Here is a 16,055-nt window from a genome sequence, read left to right as displayed (position 1 = left end):
TGAGAACAGCTTTCTCAGTGCCTTTCTGTGAGAGAAAATTAATTTCATGTCTCATGGTCATTGTGATGGAAGAAATAGAATTTCTCCCCTCAGTGAAATTGGAATGTAGAAATAGGGGATGCTTCAGTGGCAGAGACAAGGTATTTAAAAAAAAACATGCCACGGATTCAGACGAGAAGGTTGTGAGGGGAGAGAAGCATCGCAATTTTACTTTTTGTTATTTTCCCGTTCTGTGTTCTGAGGTTTCCTGTCAGCTGTGGTCTGTGTTCGGTTGGAGCCCACTGGGTGGACGCTATCTGCCACACCCTGCCTGTGAGGGTGCACAGTGTGCGCATGAAGGCATAGATTTGTCATGTTGCAGGAGGTGCCCATTAGTGTTCTTAGAATCGGTTCTTAGTCTAAGTTCAGGTAAATAGGTCTGTGGGAACCAGTATGACAGTGGATTGACTGTGAAAACACCTTACATGTAAATGGGGGCTCTTACCTTCAATTATGGAGCTGTGGAGTCTTCAGGGAGGTCGTTCACTTTCGTTTGGGGGGAATGGGCCCATTCGGGGAGTCTTCACTCGCCTACGGGGGGATGGGTTCCGCTGGTCCGAGTGGGTCCGCGTTTCCTGCCAGCGCTGTAGACCCCTCGTGGAAACTTCGTGGTGAAGTCTGGGCGGTGTCCAGTGCGTTCCTGTGGGGGAGAGAAGCGAGGAAGGGTTTAGGTTGTGGGGGGGAAGGTCCCCGGAGAAGTCTGTGGGGTCTGATGTGGCCGAGTGGGGGAGTTGCAGGGAAGGGAGCTCAGAGACGGGGTCATGGGGGAGCCCGGAGCGCAGTGCCCGTGCCCGCTGCTGCCCTGGGTGCGGGGGCTGTGGGAAGGGAGAGGGTGCGGAGGTGGAGGTGGGGACAGACGAAAGGGAGGCATCCGCGCAGTCCGTGAGTGTTCCTGGGAGGGGAGCAGCGGTGTGTCCCTGTGAGGAGGGTTATTAAAGGGCTGGGTTTTGGGGGCGGGTCCTGGGGTGGAGTCTCATAGAAAATTGAAATGAGGTAGCCCCTGGGGAGGCTGTTGTCAGCTGGTTGTTTGGAGGTCTGATGAAATGGTATCTTTGATGCTGTGTGTAGGGATACGGCATTGTGCATTTGTGTGTGTTCACATTGGGTTCTTTCGTGTTTATCTTTTTTCAAAGGTTTCCAGTTTCCCCAGTATGCATGTCAAGACAGGATCCTCAGTTTCCGGCCCCGTGGCCATGTCCCCATAGTGAGTTTTAGTACGTTTGCAGCTGTATTTGCTGTGCAGAGGTGCCTCCATGTCTGATGGAGTGATGAGGACATGATTCCTGGGTCACTGGTGATTGCAGTGAGTCTCCCTGTAAAAGTCACAGAGAAGGGAGACCTTGGGAAGGCTGCACTCAAGGTCTAGGAGGGATTCTGGGAGCCAAGGTGAGGGTAGGCCATTTGGGATTTCTATCTCAACAGTGAGAGATTGTCTTTCCGGCAGGTTATTTCATGTTTTGCGAATGGAGGAGGAATCAAGGAGGAGATCATAAGAGGCTGGGAAAGAGCAGGTGTTGAAGTGGAGTGTACAGTAGTGAGGATTGCTGGAGTTGATAGCTCACGAGCTGGGGACTAACAGGTGGATTTTGGAAGGTGTGTTCTATTGCATTCACATCAGTGGTGATGGTTATCTGTTAGGGGTAGGATAGGTAATTCATTTAGGAAGTTGTATATCTGGGGCCTCCCCCCCTACTTTCCTGGTCTACTAATGTATTTTGAAGCTTGGAATCCCATGAGTGAGAGACTGTTTGCTAGTGACACCACTATTGTGTCCATAAGGGGCATTGCTGGCACCTGCCTGTGATACTTCATTTCTTTCAGGATGGTTTCCGTTTAGGTGACAGTGGTTGGCGTTAGTCTAGTTTATGCTTTCTCAAGGTTTGTGTTTAGGTGGGAAAAAGTAGTAACATATTTAAGTGTGGTATCTTTGTTGCTTGGGTGTGTTTTATGGGGGCTTGCTGTGAGGCAAGGTGTATGGGAGAAGACAATAGTATATTATTTGGTTCCCCTTTTATGGGCCTTCTATTGCTTCTTGTCAGTGTGTCCAGGCCTGGTGCATGCCCCCCCACCATGGTCTTGATCATACCTGTTTGGTGCTACAATGCATGTGGAGTGTGGTGATGCAGGAATTACAGTGCTTTGAATATTCATGTTAGAGTCCCGCAGGTGCTGTCAGAGTCCATTGTGTGTATAGAGGGAAAACGCCCTCACCCCAGGCTCCCACTCTTATGCCATATTAGTATGAATCCTGTCATCTCCAGTTACAATCACTCCCATTGAGTGTCTGCTGTGGGTTTTTTCTAATTTGTGGAGACTGGATTGTCTTGCCCAGGAGCCTGTGGTGTTTACCCATGTGAACCATCTGGAGGTGGTGCTGAGAGCAGGGAGTGTCTGTAGAGATGTGTGTGCCTCAAGGACACTTGAGGAGTTCAGTGTTTCCAGTATGTGCTGGTATTTTAAGTTTGTAATGGGGAAAATGTGGGTGGAAGACTTGAGGATGAAAAATAGGAATTTATCAAAGTTTTCAGTTGCTTTGCAGTTCCATACGCTTTTAATGGAATGGGTATTGGATGACTCAGAGGGACTAGGCTGAGCTATTTGAAGTGTGTGCACACTGAGCCAGACTGTGTGCATCCAATGCCATGATTCCTGTAGGGTGAATGTGACAGGACCTTGAAGAAGACAGTTCTGGATAGAACGGCATGTCTCCTAGGTTGGATCTGTTGTCTGTCCTTTTTATGCAGCTTTTCTATTCCAGGTAGCTGATCTAGGGAGGGATGGAGAACTTTTAGGTACTCTAAGGAGCATCGAGGGTTAGCCATATAGGCTGCTAGGAGAAGGAATGGAAAATATAAGGTCTAATGGAAAGTTCTGTGTGTTTCTGGTATAAAACAAAATACAAATTTTTCTTGCCATCAATAAACTTTGTTACATAATATAATTGCCATTATTATTAATGATTTCTTGCCAGCATGAGGGTAATTTGTGTTTCCAATTTTTGAAAAATCTTTTTATCTTTTGATGCGAAAACTCAAGCCAGTGCTTGTTTGATATCTTCTTCATTTTTGAATATTTTGCCTTTCAAGAAATTTAGTAAGGACAAAAACGAGTGATAGTCAGAGGGTGCTAAGTCCGGGGAATGTGGTGGATGGAACAGACATGCTTCTGTAGTGAGCATGGGGTAGATTTCTTATGTAGAGGCCACAGTGCTCATGGTGAAGATCTGTGTGATACTAGAGTGAGGTTACTTTCTCCTTGGTCTTGGATTGTCAGTCTGTACCTATCAGCATTTGTGAGGAAGGGCACAGGAGGCTTTACTAGCTTTTCCAGTACTTACCAGGAAAAGTAAGCCTGGGTGTTGTGAGGTATGTTTCCATGGTTTCTTTTTCTGTTTTTTTTTTTTTTTTTTGTATTTTTCTGAAGCTGGAAATGGGGAGAGACAGTCAGACAGACTCCCTGCATGCGCCCGACTGGGATCCACCCGGCACGCCCAACAGGGGTGATGCTCTGCCCACCAGGGGGCGATGCTCTGCCCCTCTGGGGCATCGCTCTGCTGAGACCAGAGCCACTCTAGCACCTGGGGCAGAGGCCAAGGAGCCATCCCCAGCGCCCGGGCCATCTTTGCTCCAATGGAGCCTTGGCCGCGGGAGGGGAAGAGAGAGACAGAGAGGAAGGAGGGGGGTGTGGAGAAGCAAATGGGCACTTCTCCTGTGTGCCCTGGCTGGGAATCGAACCCGGGTCTCCCACATGCCAGGCCGACCCTCTACCGCTGAGCCAACCGGTCAGGGCCCATGGTTTCTTGATATTGAGTCTAGGTCCCATTTCCTGCAGCTAAAATGGAGAGGAGAATATGTTGCTATGGTTGGGTAAAGACATGAGCATTCTATTGAGTGTTGGAGATTTCAGAATGCTGAGGTGTCCAAAGGAAACAGGAAGAAGTGAGGTGACTTGAGAAAGAAAGTTGGTGTTGTGAGTCCTTCTATGCCTAAGTTAAAATGCGGTTTCCTGCTTGGAATCCAAAGAGAGAGTTAGGAATTGGTTGTGTGGTGTTTCATAAGTCATGACAAGATTAGTCACAGAGGATGTAGTCCATGGTGGTGATCTTACACAGTGGCCCACATGGCTAAGGTTTTAAGTTTGGAGGAGGAATGCTTTAGCCAATGAGGTGTGCAATGGAAATGGTGTGATGGAAAGGTGTATGGTGGGAACGGTGTCACCGAGTCCTATGTGAGGTTTGAAAAGAGGCAATGATTTTCTTATTTCTCTGATTTATAATTGTGTCATATACTGTCTGAAGAGACTGTGCTTATTTGATATCATCCAGTCATTCGAGTGTGACATCAGCCCAGAAAAAGAGTCCTCATCATTTTCAGGGTAGTCCAGACCTTGATTTTGAGGTCTCAGCCTGCGAGGCGTGTGCTGTAGGGGGAGGTATTGTTTCCCACCCTGAGTGTGTGATGATGTCTCCTTTGTATTCCAATGGACTCCTTTCCAGCTGTTCTTCAGTCAGATGGGGCTGTAATTTAGGGATCATTGTTTGCATTGTATTTAGTGATCATCATCCATTATTTCTGTCTCCTCCCTTACTGTTAGCCTTATGATAACCCCAAAAGGTCAGGGAGGAGTGTTGAATATTTCTTGGCGGGGAGGGGGGTGTCACGATTGATAGAGGAACATAGACTGATGTTTCCATGAGTCCTACCATAGAATGTGATGTGGTTATGTCATAGTGCAGTGTCACAGTGGTTCTGTGCAGTTATTAGAAATGTAGGTGTCATACTTGTGTGGGCCATACTGAGAGGTGTGTGGCAAAGCTCTCCTGTCTCAGGAGGATGTCCTTGTGTTTGTGGGGCATTGTTGATTTCTCATTTAAAAGAGTAGAAGGAAGGGATCCATAAAGAAGTGTCATTTTATTGTCATACTGACTTGTTCAACCTAGGCGTGCCGTCAGCACTTGCTTTTTCCCTGTGCCTACAATTGGTGACTTTGGCCATCTTTGGTGACATTGTTTGTCTTAGACAGTTGGCCATATAATGTGTTAGTTTTGTTTGAGAAGGGAGTATTCTATGAGTGCTCAGTGAGAAGGAGATTTTTACCGAGGAGTGCTGTTTCTGTATAAACGGTCCTTAGAAAGGAGTCTCTTGATGCAGAAAATGGTGAGGTCAGTTAGGTTTTTAGTGTGCAGTGTAGAGAGAGGTGCTGTGGCTGTTATGCAGATATCTGTCCTCATTCCTTCCCGTTAGGGCGTTAGCAAGAAAGGAAGCTGAGCAGATTTCCCCATGGGGAAGGTTTGCTGGACAGTGATGTTCACATTTTTACGACAGTTCCATAAAGCGAGTGAGCCTCTGAGCAGACTCTTTCAGGCTGAACAGCATTGACGTCTTTGCCGCCCTCCTGTGGAAACGTTGGGAAGAGCAGCATTCGATAGGGTTTGTAGGCTTATCCTCTGGAAGGAATTCTGAAAATTTCAAAGGAAGCTTTTGTCAGTGATGAGAGGATGGCTTCCAGCTTAGAGGAGCATTTCTGTCTGTAGATGTGTCTTTCCTATGGCATTTCAGAGTTTGTTTTGTGAACTGCCTTGTGATAGATTCCTCAGTGCTGCTTAGAATCCTGCAGATTCCTGTCTTATGTTCTGTTTTGTTTATAACTTGATCAGCAATGAACATGAGTTCGGAGGGGAGGCTGTTACTCCCATAGTTAAGAAAGGCAGCAGACATTTTTTTTTTAAAACAGAGCCAGAGGCAGAGAGAGGGACAGATAGGAATAGACACACAGGAAGGGAGAGAGATGAGAAACATCAATTCTTATCCTCAATTGCGGCTCCATCAATGCGGCTCCTTAGTGGTTCATTGCTTTCCCATGTGTGCCTTGACTGGGGTGCTATAGCAGACCGAGTGATACCTTACTCAAGCCAGCGACCTTGGGATCAAGCTGGTGAGTATTGCTCAAACCTGATGAGTTCGTGCTCAAGCTGGCAACCTTGGTGTCTTGAACCTCGGTCCTCCACATCCCAGTCTGATGCTCTATCCATTGCACCACTGCATGGTCAGGCATTTGTTAACAAAGAATTTTTACCTTGCTTGTGTGCTATTCTTTATGTTAGGTGGGTTGCTCCTGAGGTTTCTTGGCGTTGGCCACGAGATGAGGAATGATATGTATTGATGTCATCATGAGTACGTAATTATACTTGCTGCTATCAGGTGTGCGAGATTTCAGTTCTTTTTTGAAAATACAGCTGGCTGGTGACAGTGCTCTGTGTTCTTTCGGGGATGCTTCCTGTCTGGAGGTTAATTATGTCGATTTGTGAGCTTATGGGAGGTTTGGATATTGCATATATTTTGGTTTTCTTTTGTTGTGTATGCATTGATTGGTTTTATGGATAAAATTTCCCGGTGTCTACCATTGTTTCCAGTTACGGGTTTCTAGTATAGTCTATAAGGAATTCACATTGGTGGATATTTTTATGCGTGATTGTTATGGTTTTTTCCGTGGGGTGATCATTTGGTGTGTCATGGTAGGATTTCTTTTCATCTTTGGAGCTATAATGAACTATTTGTGGTTGATATTCTTTCTCATTCTTCAAATTCCATCCTTTCTTACTTCCCAGGGTGGTCTGAATAGTATGGCTTTCCAGTGGAATGTGTTTCTGCTTAGCTTTAATGGGTTTTGTCTACTGGTTTGAATGTTTTGAAGACATTTTAAATAATTGTTCAGGTTACCATGGAGAAAATGAGCTCTTCCAGCTGTTATAGATGTTGGTGAATTCTGGATTCACAGACCCTTGAATGAATGGAGAGTTTTGAAAAATAGCCTGGCTTTGTGTGTTTTCCTGTAGGAATACAGTATAGTGACATTTTTTTTTTTTTTTTTTACTGGGAGTTCAAGGCATGGTGTACATGTTGCTTTTTCTCCGGTTCCCATAGCTTACTGATTTTGAGGTACATTTCTGTTTCCATTGTTAATGTAAAAGAAAAATATAGTTCTGCTTAATATATTAAATATAACTGTGGATAGTAATTGAAGCCGAGAAGGTTGGGGAAGTAAGGTAGATCCAGGATGCTGTAAATGTGTTGTTTTCGCCCCGGACAGCTCATACTGAGTAGTTATGTCTGAGGGAAGATCTTTCTCTCAGGAAAAGGAATGGCTTTTACTGAAGACTGTCTGTTGCACTTCCCATCTGCTACCATGTATTTCAAGAGTCACCTGTGGAGTGTGAGGAAGTAAGACATACCAGCCCTCATTGTCATTGTTATGTGAATCATTTACAGCTAACTGTCTTTTTTCTGAAGTTTTAGTGAAGATAACAACTGTGCTTCGAGTTCCTCACCCGGTGTGAGACTTTGGGCGCAAGGGCTTGGGGTCTGGGGCCTGGTGTCTGGCATCTGTCATCTCAAGTCCGGCTCTGGCCGCAGTTTGAGGCAGGGCCCCTGGGCTGCCGTGTACTCTATCAGAATACGTCCAGGGTCCGTCCAGGGTCCTGCCTCAGATGGCAGTCCATGCCCCGGGTGTGGCATCTGCCTTCCGGCACCAGGCCTCTGCGCTCTGATACCACTTTTCAGTTTGTGTTAGGGGGTGGATAGCGTCGAGGAGTGTCTTCTAGGGTGGTGGTCAAAGGGTAAGTCTAGGGCATGTGGCTTCTGGGTTAGGCCTACGGTGTTAGGTGCTACTGGAGAGGTATTAGGCTTGGAGGTACATGGGAGTTTCTCCTGGAGGGGGAGGGGTGAGGGTGAGTGGGCGGGACTGAGGTCGGGAAGGCCAGGCAGGGTGTTTCGGTCCCCCCTCCCTCCTGAGTTCCCTCTGAATGACAACATATCCGGATAGCTGCCTTTGGAATACAGAAAGGACAGAGTTAGTAAAGACTGGGACTAGATATTGATCCAATCACCGAACCCCAAGGTGAGGAGTTTCCTCTGTCTGGACTGCTGCATTTGCATACAAAGAGCCACTCCTGGAAAGGAAGGCATTCCTGGCTGTGGCATCTGAAGAGGTTGGATACCTGTCTGGCTGCAAAGGGATCAGGCGGATGGAACTGCGGAGTCTTCTGCTGTGGTCAACACAACACTGCGGAGTCTCGTTCCCTTTCAATGTGAGTGTCTTTGTCATGGGATTGTCTGGAAAAGTAACACTGCTGTACGGGGGTGGGTCTGACTTGTGCCGGTAAAATGATGTGATTCCCTGGACAGTGCATCTGACAGGAAAGACTTGGGGTGTTATGCAGCTAATGCTCCCCTATGTAACTCTACCGGCATGTTTCCCTCCTGTCCCCGTGTTTGGAACGGAAGGAGCGTTCCTGGGTCTTCGGAAGGCGGTGTCTTCTGGGACTGTTAGCTGCTCTAGCAAGTGTTTTCAGTGAGAGGGGTACAGTCTTCCGGACGTGTGGGGGTGAGACACTTGCATCTTCATTCCTTTTATGTTGGCTCTGTGTGGACTCGGCTCGCAGTCTGCGCTGTTATTTCGATGTGCGTTCTGTTACTGCTCATTGTGGAGAATTCCCACGTTACTATATTCCCGATGCCCATATTCCGTGTATTGGGAACTAACATGATGTTTAGGATTGTTATCCTTTGAAGTGCGTGCTGGCCGTTTTATTTTCCGGGTGAGATGTCCTTGAAAATCACTTCGAAGTGTGGCTCCGCGCTGCCCTCCAGTGAACAAGTGTGGGAATCGCATGGAAGCCTGTGTCCTGAGAGGGATGCATTGCCTTTCATGTATTTATTCAGTTGTATTGGTTTTCAGTGTCATCTTAAAGTTTTTTTGTATCGTTGATGACAGCTGTGTAGTGACTGTGTGTGGGATGCTCCAGAGTGAAGGTCAGAAGAAAGAAGTGTCCTCTGGCGTGAGTTGAGAATGCAGAAAGTAGGGATGGGATACTGGAGGAAAATGGCGACAGACCGGATCCCAAGAGGTAAGATGTCGCTGTTGCCTGAGGGGTTTGGTCTTTCACAGTTCAATGTTCACTTTGCTCTCTGTTACTATCCGCAGATTTCATGGAGTTCTGTGGGCACTGAACAGGGTTTAGGACAGGGGTCCCCAAACTACGGCCTGCGGGCCACATGCGGCCCCCTGAAGTCATTTATCTGGCCCCCGCTGCACTTCCGGAAGGGGTACCTATTTCATTGGTGGTCAGTGAGAGGAGCACAGGATGCGGATGCTCCTGGAGTACTGTATGTGGTGGCACCGCTAAGTGCAGCGTAGCTCACGTACAATACTACTTCCAGTGATGCGGGACGCACACATCAGGGCTCCAAAAGTGCGTCATATCACTTGTTATGGCTAGCAGTGACAAATATGGAACTGGACATTGACCATCTCATTAGCCAAAAGCAGGCCTATAGTTCCCATTGAAATACTGGTCAGTTTGTTGATTTAAATTTACTTGTTCTTTATTTTAAATATTGTATTTGTTCCTGTTTTGTTTTTTTACTTTAAAATAAGATATGTGCAGTGTGCATAGGGATTTGTTCATAGGTTTTTTTTATAGTCGGTCTGAGGGACAGTGAACTGGCCGCCTGTGTAAAAAGTTTGGGAACCCCTGGTTTAGGACGTTGTGAGTTTGCTTCTTAATGTCATTCTGTCCACTTATTAGGGCACCTTCTTCCAGAGTCTGAGTAATGGGTCCTTTATGTTGATGTTCTGTGTTAGCCTTTCTTTAAGTGTTGCGATGCGTTTCGGCAGGGGTTCCTTAGAGGAGCCTTTGGGAAGCCCTTTTCATACAGTCTTCTTTTTTTCATCTGCTTTCTGGATTCCTCGATTCACTACGGTGATGACAAAGAGTGAAACCCGTCTTCCTGAATGGTTCTGGACACTTGATTCACAGCTCGATTTAGCTTCACCACTACTGTGTTCTGGATTTGAATCGCTGCCGCCTGCCTGTGGATATCTTTAATTACTACATGTTATTGTCATTCAGCAGTTTCCCTTGGTAGGCTGGCTACTGCGCTGTGGGCATGCAGAACGCAGTCTTCCTGGGAACCTTCTTTGGAGCACATCGTTACGTTCCACTTACATTTTCTGGATCGCATTGTGTGAAACTGGGCAATATAGTTTCTGGTATTTTAATCCTTGCAGGACCCTTGCAACAGTCTTCCTAGTCTTGCGTGGACTGAGAACGGTTTCCAAGTGAGAAAGTCCAATCAAAATGTGAGCCTGGGTTCTGCTGTTAGAAACAACAAGGTACTGATGAAAAGCATTGCTTGCTGTCTCATTGCAGAGACCAGAGGACTTGCCTTTATGATATGGACAGCTGTGACAGTGCTGCCTCCTTGCCCTTCTGTACGTGTGAGATCATTTTCTAGCACAGGTAAGACAAGCTTTATTTACTTTCCCTACATGTTCCTGTGCAGCGTTGCAGGGTCAGTTGGAATTGGGAAGCTTTGCATGTCACACCTCTAAGCTGTGTCTTCGCCTTGGCTTTACAAAGTGATTCAAATGTAGGGCAGGGTCATCAGTTTCTGCCTTTGTTCCTTTGCTTTCTATTCAGCCTTAAAATAAGAGTACATGTACTATTACATTATGGTTCAACTCCCACATTAGCCATCTGGTGGTCTTAAATGCTTCGATTTCCAACTTTTGGGGAATGCTGTCTTGGCTGCAGAGGTGGGTTATTTCTGTAGGGTCTTTGCTTTGCAGTTATTTATGTTCTTAGAATATGTGTGTCTGGTGTCCTGTAAATGTCTTGGTGTGGTTTCCTGTCCTGGGTGTTTGTGTAAGCTGCAGATTTGGATGCTACTGTTTGCTGTGAGGCAGGAAGGTATGATGTCTCAGTCTGCCATCTCTTTCTGTTTTTCTGGGTTCCTGATCTGGATTTGTCTGGGAATCGTCTTTGAGTGAGAGGTACTTCAAGTTCACCTTTAGCTGTGTTTGCAAGCGGGTATCAAGGGATGAGGGCATGTGCCTGGGTTCCACACGTTGGTTATGCTCTCTTTGTGTGGCTACGCTTTGTTTGTCCATTGAGATGCCTCAGAAAAGGGTGGCAGCATCCTCCCCTATCTTTGGGTGATATTTTTTTCTGTCAGCATAATCAACACTGCATTGGAGTTTGTTTTCCCGAAACCATGCCAGAGATGAGGTCCCTTACTGGGGCACAAAGAACTTCTTTAAGTGCCACCATGTGGCCATTCTGGGAATAGCAGCAGTGAAGGGAAAAGTTTCTAATTTTTGATATCCTTTCTCAAAGGACCTTTAAAGACAGGGGTCTCCAAACTTTTTACATAGGGGGCCAGTTCACTGTCCCTCTGACCATTGGAGGGCTGGAATATAAAAAATACTATGAACAAATCCCTATGCACACTGCACATATCTTATTTTAAAGTAAAAAGAAAAAAAACAAAGAACATAAGGTGGAGCGACGTCAGGAAAATGGTGCCCTGAGCAGCGCGTACAACAGATCTCCCCAAAATCTCAACAAATTTATCAACTAGAAACAGAAAAATTTATCCTTGGAGCATTCCAGAGTTCCACACACACTGAAGGCAAAAGGACTGTTATCACTTGAATCTGAGAGATGGGACAGAGCTGAGGGTGTGGAGGAAGCTAACTACCGCACGGACATTCATTCAAGCCGAGGAGAGAGTGCGCCTGTGGTGAGTCAACCCATGCATGCAACTGCCTGCCCACACTCGGGGAGGAACAGCCTGAGCACTGCTCGCAGCCGCCGGCATGCCGTGAGAAACCATGCGCATGCCCTGTGCTGTGGTCCGGTCGCAGAGCGAGCTCCCCTGCACTGCGAGCATCCCCAGCAGCCCACACACTGCGAGCGAGTGTCCCCAGCCACCGGCGTGCCCAGAGCACCTCATTCGCTCGCGTGCCCTGAACATCCCACTCGCCCACGTGGCCAGAGCACCCCACTCGCCCACACATTCTCTCACATGCCCGGTGCACCCCAGCTGCCAGCGGCAAGGCAAGTGCCCCATTCTCTCACATGCCCGGTGCACCCCAGCTGCCAGCGGCAAGGCAAGCGGGAAGGGCGCCAAAGTTATCTTCCCTACGCCCGAGCTTCTCTCCGTGGGCGAAGTACCTCACCCAGCCATTCAAGCTAACAATCAAGCATTGGGGGAGGGGCACGCAGGCAGCTTGAAATACTTTCTGGAGCACAGCTGTGGATCCAATCACTGAAATTAGCTTGACCCACAAAATCTGCACACCCACGGGGCTCTAATTGATAAGATCTCTCTCAGTTCAGCGATCCAAGACAAGAGGCATGATACTTTTTAGTGCCTCTCGCTAAAGGGGCAGGGGCAACTTCTGATTGACAGAGCTTTCATATTCAGGGATATACGATAACAAGAGGAACTTGGCAGATGCTAAGATCTATACAGAAAGCATTGACTAGTGCCTCTCCTTCCCAGCCAAAACAGGCTACAAAGTGTGGAAAGCCTGGGTTGAGTGGTCCAACTGAATGCTAGGCGCTGAACAGGCCTAGAGGCTCAGCAGAAACTCTACAAGCTAGAAGAGAGTGGACCCCAATATTTAAAGCCCTGAAAGAGAGGAACTTTCAGCCAAGAATACTATACCCATCAAAGCTATCCTTCAAGTACAAAGGAGATATAAAAACATTCACAAATACAGAAAAGATGAGGGAATTTATCATCAGAAAGCCCCCACTTCAGGAAATACTAAAGGGGGTTTTCCAACCAGATTCAAAGAACAAAACAAAACAAAACCACAAGTAACAGCTCCACCAAGAACACAATAAAACCAAATTTATAATGTGACAACAAAAGAAAAAAAGGGGGGGAGAGGATGGAGATTAACAGTAGCAAAGGACGATGAAGCACAGAAATACTCATAAGGTAGGGTACTACAATGAATATGGTAGGTACCCTTTTCATTACTTAATGGTAACCACCCTTGAAAAATCACCACAAAAACACTTGACTTAAAAAAGGTAGCAACAGAGGAAAGAAGTATGGAATACAAACAAACAAAAACAAATGATAGAAAAACAAAAGAGAACAATCAAACAAGATACAAAACTAACAGAAAGCTATTTATAAAATGGCAATAGGGAACCCACAAGTGTCAATAATTACACTAAATGTAAATGGATTAAACTTACCAATAAAAAGACACAGAGTAGCAGAATGGATTAAAAAAGAAATCCAACTGTATGCTGCCTACAAGAAACACATCTAAGCAACAAGGATAAAAACAAATTCAAAGTGAAAGGGTGGAAAACAATACTCCAAGCAAACAACACCCCCAAAAATATCAGGTGTAGCAATACTCATATCTAATAATGCTGACTACAAGACAGAAAAAGTACTCAGAGACAAAAATGGTCATTTCATAATGATTAAGGGGACAGTGAATCAAGAAGACATAACAGGCCCTGGCCGGTTGGCTCAGCTGTAGAGCATTGGCCTGGCGTGCAGGGGACCCGGGTTCAATTCCCGGCCAGGGCACATAGAAGAGGCGCCCATTTGCTTCTCCACCCCTCCTCCTCCTTCCTCTTTGTCTTTCACTTCCCCTCCTGCAGCCGGGGCTCCATTGGAGCAGGGATGGCCTGGGCGCTGGGGATGGCTCCTTGGTCTCTGCCCCAGGCGCTAGAATGGCTCTGGTCATGGCAGAGCGATGCCACAGAGGGGCAGAACGTCGCCCCCTGGTGGGCAGAGCTTCGCCCCTATTCGGCTTGCCGGGTGGATCCCGGTAGGGCGCATGCGGGAGTCTGTCTGACTGTCTCTCCCCATTTCCAGCTTCAGAAAAATACAAAAAAAAAAAGAAGACATAACAATCCTTAATATATATGCACCAAACCAAGGAGCACCAAAATATATAAGACAGCTACTTATTGACCTAAAAACAAAAACGGACAAAAATACAATCATACTTGGAGACCTTAATACACCGCTGACGGCTCTAGATCGGTCATCCAAACAGAGAATCAGTAAAGATATATTGGCCTTAAACAAAATACTAGAACACCTGGATATGATAGACATCTACAGGACACTTCATCCCAAAGCGACAGAGTATACATTTTTCTCTAGTGTACATGGAACATTCTCAAGAATTGACCATATGTTGGGCCACAAAGACAATATCAGCAAATTTAGAAAAATTGAAATTGTACCAAGCATATTCTCTGATCATAAAACCTTGAAACCAGAATTCAACTGCAAAAAAGAGGAAAAAAATCTCACAAAAATGTGGAAACTAAACAACATATTTCTAAAAAATAAATGGGTCAAAGAAGAAATAAGCACAGAGATCAAAAGATATATACAGACAAGTGAAATGACAATACGACATATCAGAATCTCTGGGATGCAGAAAAAGCAGTAATAAGAGGAAAGTACATATCACTTCAGGCATATATGAACAAACAAGAGAGAGCCCAAGTGAACCACTTAACTTCACACCTTAAGGAACTAGAAAAAGACGAACAAAGACAACCCAGAACCAGCCAAAGAAAGGAGATAAAAAAAAATTAGAGCAGAAATAAACAAAATAGAAAACAGAAAAACTATAGAAAAAATCAATAAAACAAGGAGCTGGTTCTTTGAAAAGATCAACAATATCAACAAACCCTTGGCAAGACTCACCAAGGAAAAAAAGGCACAGGACTCAAATAAATAAAATCCAAAATGAAAGAGGAGAAATCACCACAGACATCATAGATATACAAAGAATTATTGTAGAATACTATGAAAAACTATATGCCACCAAATACAACAATCTAGAAGAAATGGATAAATTACTAGAAGAATACAACCTTCCTAGACTGAGTCATGAAGAAGCAGATAGCCTAAACAGACCAATCAGCAGGGAGGAAATAGAAAAAACTATTAAAAACCTTCCCAAAAATAAAAGTCCAGGCCCAGATGGTTATACTAGTGAATTCTATCAAACATTCAAAGAAGACTTGGTTCCTATTCTACTCAAAGTCTTCCAAAAAATTGAAGAAGAAGCAATACTTCCAAACACATTTTATGAGGCCAACATAACCCTCATACCGAAACCTGGCAAGGATGGCACAAAGAAAGAAAACTACAGACCAATATCTCTAATGAATACAGATGCTAAAATACTAAACAAAATACTGGCAAATCGAATACAACAACATATTAAAAAAATAATACATCATGATCAAGTGGGATTCATCCCAGAATCTCAAGGATGGTTCAACATACGTAAAATGATTAACGTAATACACCATATCAATAAAACAAAGAACAAAAACCACATAATCTTATCAATAGATGCAGAAAAGGCTTTTGATAAAATACAACACAACTTTATGTTTAAGACACTCAACAAAATGGGTATAGAAGGAAAATATCTCAACATGATAAAGGCCATATATGATAAACCATCAGCCAACATCATATTAAATGGCATAAAACTGAGGACTTTCCACCTTAAATCAGGAACAAGACAGGGTTGTCCACTCTCTCCACTCTTATTTAACGTGGTGCTAGAAGTTCTGGCCAGAGCAATCAGACAAGACAAAGAAATAAGAGGCATCCATATCAGAAAAGAAGAAGTAAAGGTATCACTTTTTGCTGATGATATGATCCTATACATCGAAAACCCGAAGGACTCCACAAAAAGATTACTAGAAACAATAAACCAATACAGTAAGGTCGCAGGATACAAAATTAACATACAAAAGTCCATAGCCTTTCTATATGCCAACAATGAATTTTAGAAAACGAACTCAAAAAAATAATCCCCTTCATGATTGCAACAAAAAAAATAAAATACTTAGGAATAAACATAACAAAGAATGTAAAGGACCTATATAATGAAAACTACAAAGCATTGTTAAGAGAAATAGAAAAAGACACAATGAGATGGAAAAATATTCCTTGTTCTTGGATAGAAAGAATAAATATAATTAAAATGGCCATATTACCCAAAGCAATATATAAATTTAATGCAATTACCATCAAAATTCCTATGACATTTTTTAAAGAAATGGAACAAAAAATCATCAGATTTATATGGAACTATAAAAAACCCCGAATAGCCAAAGCAATTCTAAGGAAAAAGAATGAAGCTGGGGGCATTACAAT

This window comes from Saccopteryx leptura, unplaced genomic scaffold, assembly GCF_036850995.1.
Source record: "Saccopteryx leptura isolate mSacLep1 unplaced genomic scaffold, mSacLep1_pri_phased_curated manual_scaffold_15, whole genome shotgun sequence".
Taxonomy (NCBI): domain Eukaryota; kingdom Metazoa; phylum Chordata; class Mammalia; order Chiroptera; family Emballonuridae; genus Saccopteryx; species Saccopteryx leptura.
This window is presented reverse-complemented; position numbering follows the sequence as displayed.